At 44.2% G+C, this 6,123-nt stretch overlaps 1 pseudogene; it reads right to left on the reverse strand.

Annotated features, from left to right (window-relative positions):
• Positions 1-1,015: 1,015 nt before the first annotated feature.
• On the reverse strand, positions 1,016-3,795 carry LOC139703594 (aftiphilin-like; annotated as a pseudogene).
• Positions 3,796-6,123: the final 2,328 nt, after the last annotated feature.

The following is a 6,123-nucleotide window of genomic DNA, read 5'->3' on the forward strand; positions in this document are numbered from 1 at the left end:
AAGGATGGCAGGTCACCCTCTGTCAAAAGTCAATGTTCCTCCTGTAGGAAAAAACTGAGGGGGACCCCGAGTACAATGAGAATGGGGACTCACTGAGTTGATAGCATCACGATTATAAGAGTGACCTGACAGACTCAGCAACAACCTTTGCTTCAAAACTTGGATGCAAACAGAACGAAGAGAGATTGAGGCACAGTTTCATGGATACAAGAAACCCATCTGCAGTGCTCCCAGTGGCTCTCCTCCAAAGTGGGTGGAGAACAGGCTTAACCTGAGCCCAGGAAAAATCACAGTATGTTGGAGACCCTTCCTGGTGCCCCCAGGAAGAAGGAAACTGTGGCTACATCCAAAGAATCTAGAATAAAAGTGTGCCAATATTGGGGCAAAGTTTAAATGCTATACATGAGTGTGCTTCTCCCAGGTCACCAACAAGGTGAGAATCATCTGTCCGTGCATTTTAGGAAGAGTCCAGAAGACAATAAAGGACAACAGGCAAATCTTCCATTCCAGGACCCCTGTCATTGTCCATTTCCAGCAGGAAGCAACTTGGAGATGTTGTCATGCAGTTTTCCCCAGAAATGGAAAGTAGCAATTGACAGAAAATGTAAAGGGAGTCCACTTCATTCTCTTAGTGCAGACCTTGCTGCTCTGCCACTGAGGTTATTTTATTTTATTTTTATTTTTAAAGTTTTGTAAAAAGGACACCACCAGTATATTTCACAAAGATATCAATGTATATACCCCAGCAACACAAAAAGAATAAATCTTTAAAAAATATTCACCCCCGATTATTCACATGTTTTCTAATATAAATTTAGGACTTCAGTGTGTAAATAAATATACATTACTATGTATATTTATTATTATACAGGTATTACTATGTATACTTTTCTAGTGTGGCTTACCAACAAATCAGCTGAACTTGAATTTTCTTTAATTAAAGCAGGTATGCTTTTGATGGTAGGGAAGGGAGGAGGAGAGAAAGCATTTGAAACTGTCCAGTTCACGTCAGTTATCAGTCTGCTTGATCCTGGGAGCTGGTGGAAGGTGTTAACGTGGCTGGGAACATCAACACCTTGGCATGCATGAATGTCAAGTCGGGAAGGCTGGCAATCACCTTGATAGCTTCTTCACTCAAGTGCTCTTCTCTTTTTGGTTTCCTGGTAGATGTGCTTGTCTTCTCTACTTTGGACATGAGTCTTGCAAATGCATCAGTCACTTTGAGGCTTGAGGTGGAGATTTCCAGCTTAGAAGTTGTTAATTCATACAACTCTGGATCTACACCTGGGATTGTGTTTCTGCTGCTAGAGCTACTGTCATCCACGGGCCCAAAGAAATCAAGGTTCAGAAGAGTGGAACCTCCACTAGCATCTAAAGGGTAAGTAAGGCCACTGCTACTCCAGTCAAACTGGACGGGTGGTAGAGACTCCTGGAATTGATCAGATGTACATGTGTTCATCTCTGGTGTCAGGGTGGTTGTCTGACCAATGGAAGCAATTTTTTCTGTGGCAGAGAGTGGTTTCAGTGGTTCCTTGGTGGGCTCTAACATGCCCAATCCTGCTGCATACATGGACACTATAACAGGCTGCTTCTTGTTGCCCGTGAAGAGAATGTTTCGGGTGTCCATTCCTAAGAAGCACAAAAGCTTCTTGTTGCTATGGGAGCCGCCCCACTGATATCTCAAGCCATGTGCATCATGGATATCCTGTAGATTGGTCCACACATCCAGCAGTTCTCTGCTTTCAGCTAAGGCCTCTCTTGTTTTTATTGGCAAGGTGCTTGTTTCCAGCAAGTGCTTCAGAAAAGAAACATCCTCTTCAGCCTCAGGGACAAATATGGAAGGAAAACATGCTTTGAAAATTCGTTCCAGGTGGTTTAGTAAAGTTGTCTGAATGGAAGTGGCTGATTCCTGTAAATAGCCACTAGCAACTGCTCCTTTGGGAGTTGCCAAAGGGATACTGTGCATCTTGGGGGTTCCTGGAGTATCAACATTTCCATCTGTCCTATGTGACTGCCAGACTTCCTTTTGTTGATGAGCTTCAGTGGCCTGCTGATCTCCAAAAGCAGCCCAGGAACAACCATCTTTTTGTTTATCCCCAAAAGCATTCCAATCTACAACTTGGCTAGGACCAGCTGAACTGAAGTCCGCAAAGTCATCAGAGTCTTGAAAAGCACTGCAGTCATCTTGAATATTTGGCACTGAATCAAAATCTCCAAACTCACTGTCTTGCCCATTTTTCAGTTCTGAAACAGGTTCAGTGCCTGTTCCACTAGACTTTCTTGCCAATTGACATTCCTCTGATAAATTATCAGAAGTCTGTTTCAGGTCTGAATCAGTAAATATCATTTCCTTCGGGTAAGAAGCAGCATTTGTATCTCCAAATTCTCCAAAGTCATCACTTGATTCACTAAAATGTGGAAAGTGCTCTGAGGACTCTTCAAAAGTGACATCACTCATTAACTTGAGTACCAATGAGGAAAGGTGGAGTGGTGCCACTGGCTGTGCCAAAGTCATCAAAATCATCCTCATTGGTATCATCGCAAGCCACAAATCATTACTACTATCACCATTTTTTACACTTACAGAATCATCCAAAACATTTTCTTCTGTAGGACCAATGTTTGGGATTTGGGAATTAGTAAACTTTCTACTTTCTTCTTTGGAAGAACCAAGTTCTTCATCAGCATCAAAAGTTTGAATAGAATCCATGCATAGATCAGCACATTTTGAAGTAACTAAATGAAGTTTTTCCTCAGTTTTACATTGTTCTTTCCTAATGAATTATCAGTCGAATCTACCAAATTCCAAGCCTTTGATTGATTATTTGAATTTAAAAATTCATCCTGTTGCAGCATTGGAAGGCCATGTTTTTCAACACCCAAACTTGTGTTAGGTGCTGTGCTTATTTCTGAAACACAAACTGATCTTCTCCATCAGTGTCTCCTTTTTCATCAAAACTTTTAACCAAAGACACTTCTTTTACAGAATTCAGTTCACTGACTCTGTTAATTTTGTTGTTTTCCTGAATGGTTAGTGCATCTCTCTCATTTAAAGCTGCACATCTTATTTCTTCTAGTTGTAGCCTTTTGAGAAAATGTGGCAAAATCTGCAAATTCCTCAGCAGGACTAGGTGTAAAGTCTAAATTATACTCAGTGCTATGAGTGCTCAGAGGCTTTTGTCCCTTTGAATCAGCTACATTGTCCAGGTCATCTGTTCCCTGAGGATTCACAGTTTCCAACCCTGCAAACCCATTTGTTAGAATCTCCAGACAAGGAGGCTTTTCCCCATTGCAGCTCTCTAACTGCTAGTTTTGATGAACAATGTTCATATCAGTTCTAAAATCTCCTGGAGTGAAACTTTCAGGTGTTCCAACATTCTGTCTCTGCTCTATTACTTTGTTTAAATCTCCTGGACTTTCCATGTCATCAGTAGAAGTATCTAAAGTTTTAGATGAAATAGTTTCTTTGCTAATGGTACAAAGTAAAACATCAGACTGACCTTTCATGGGAGTACAAAGTTCAGCAGTGATGTCCTTATCATTACCATGTTTAATGGACTTAAAGCTTGTAGGGCTATCTAATTTTCTGAGAAATCATGAATTGGCATAAAATGGTTTGAAGATACAAACTCTTCCTTAGGACGAGTATAATCTGGTGTATCAAAATCGACAAACCGTATGCCAGAAGGGCTGACTTCTGAAAATCCACCAAATTCCCCAAATTCATCATCATCATCCTCTGCTCCATTGCCTAGTGGTGGTGGGGGTGTACATTAGAATAATGTCTGGCTCCATTGTTCAGTTGCTTTCTAAGGATTAATTTATACCTGGCTGGTCCAGGGCGGCCGCAATGGGCATGGCTCAGGGGCCCCGGGGAGGAACTGGCTCCCCTGGAAGGACTGGCTATTCAGAGCTGTTGAGAACAGAAGGCAGGCTGCTCACAGCCCCATCAGCGCAGCAGCGCCATGGACGCCCACGGGGAGTTTCAGCGCTGCCGTCGGACCCCCGTCCCACTACCTTCCACCCTCTACCACAGCTGCCGCTGCCGCCCCCTCCTCCTCCACGGAGACCCCCGCCCACTCCACACTCCCTCCCTTCATGCTATTTTAAAACTAAAATTGTATTCTTTCATTCTTGTCCATGTCCTCCTCCCTAATCACAGGAGAAGCCAGGTAAACATTTTCCCATCCTAGTCTGTGTTCTGTCCTTAGCTCACCCACCACAGGCAAGAAGGAAGCCAGACCCGGGACTGGCACCGGTGGGTCTGAGGAACAGCACTCTCAAGGCTACGGATGAGTGGATGAGTGTTGACTCCTGACAGGGCACAGCTGCATGCAGCCTAGTTGTCTCCTCTTCAAAAGCCTAGTTTGTTCCCCCTGGCAGAATCTCAACCCCTGGAACAGGAGTCCTCTGTGTGTGTGCTCCTTTCCTGGCAAAGCAATAAAACCTCTTTTTCCTTTTTCTCAGAACCTTGTCCTCATCACTGGATTGGAATTAGGGACCTACTTTTCAATATCAACCTCTTGAAAATTTCCCCAGCAGAAAGAGGCCAAGCAGGTTCCAGAGGAACTTCTCTTGAGGTTATTCAACTCATACCAGGGCTTTAGTGCATATCATGGTGTCCACCCATGATGGTCCTCTCTGAGACTAAAAATGTCTTCTTAAAGGGATGAAGTTTTATTAGTCAAAAAGTGTCAGCTAAGACCCATTATGGATCCTTCCCTTAGGTACCAAATGACACAAGGTCACAAATCCCTTCTGGGGACAGTAGCATTCAGTGCCTGAAGTGTACAGAGTCAGGCAACCCCAGTCCTCTCACCCCACCAGGAGCAAGCCTAGTCCAGAGCTCACCATAGAAGAGGTTCAATTTGTTACCAATGCATCAAACTGAGCTGGTTAAGTCACCAACATGAGGATTGTCATGCCACCAAGGGTGAACTATGAGGACAGAAATGTGAAGTTATTAGGGGATCTGACATTCCAGTAGAGAGAGGGATGGCTTCTCATCCACCATTGCAGCTAGGAGAGCTTGGTCTCCAGGATCAAGTGTTAAGTGCCTTGAATGGTCATGTCTACCAGACATCCAGCACTGGAGGTCAACACCAAGCCAACCAACGTTTCCTGCTCTGGCCTTAACAAACAAGCCCAGGGCTGAGGCGTGTCAGAGGTAGCTTCAGGAGACAGCTGATCTTGTGGGGAAGACCTTGACAGCAAAGCAAAGCAAGATGGCTGGGAATCAAGCACTCAAAGCCTATAGACATCACAGCTCTTTTATTACACCATTAGCTGGTGAAGGTGAAAATACATATTTCTTTTTTCTTTCTGATTTCACACCCTCTTGCTCTGTCTCCAGCTGAGCAGTTACAACTCCCAGGCACGCCCTTCCCTTGGGTCCTGTCTTATCGTTGGAATCTACCTGGAGTTTCTTCATGGTCACTAGATTATCTTCTATTGACAGAGGAGCCTTTAGAGACACAGTGAGAAACTCATTAGCTGCAGGGAGGACACACTGTCCACACCTTGCCCTGCTCCTCCCCTGGCTTCTCAAAACTCACCTGGGCTCTGTGTGGTCAGAGATTCAGCAGTCAAGGCTCAAGGAGGATGGGTCACACTTGCTACATGCCTAGGATCATTGCAGCCCTCAGAGCCAGTTCTGTGCGCTGGAGCTGCAGCTGTAATGGACACACTGTGTTAATGACTCCAAGGAAGGGACCCAGGCCAGGCCCAGACCTCTGCCCACCAAGCTGGCTGTGCTTGGTAGATGGCACTAAAGGGAACCTAGAATACACCTGGTGTGATTAGGGACTGCGTGCTCAACTGTGTTTACTAAGTTGATTCAAATATGAAGAGACATATTGGGCTATTGTCACCAGAGAGGAGAATGTAATCCAAGAAAGAAAAACTTCAGGAACATGTAACCTTCCTTCCCCGGGTTTTTCCTTATGGGGAAATTATTAATGACCTAGTGCAAGTCATATAATAGGTAGATATTTAATGAGAACCTTGATAATTTCCTAGCACACCCAAGACCCTGAAGACACTAAAAATGTAAGGCCAACATCAAGGTCCTAGAGTAATTCTCAGCAGGGGGCACATTTCTACACAGAAGAGCTGTGCTCAGCC

The sequence above is a fragment of the Marmota flaviventris genome (assembly GCF_047511675.1).
Source record: "Marmota flaviventris isolate mMarFla1 chromosome 5 unlocalized genomic scaffold, mMarFla1.hap1 SUPER_5_unloc_1, whole genome shotgun sequence".
NCBI classification, from domain to species: Eukaryota; Metazoa; Chordata; class Mammalia; order Rodentia; family Sciuridae; genus Marmota; species Marmota flaviventris.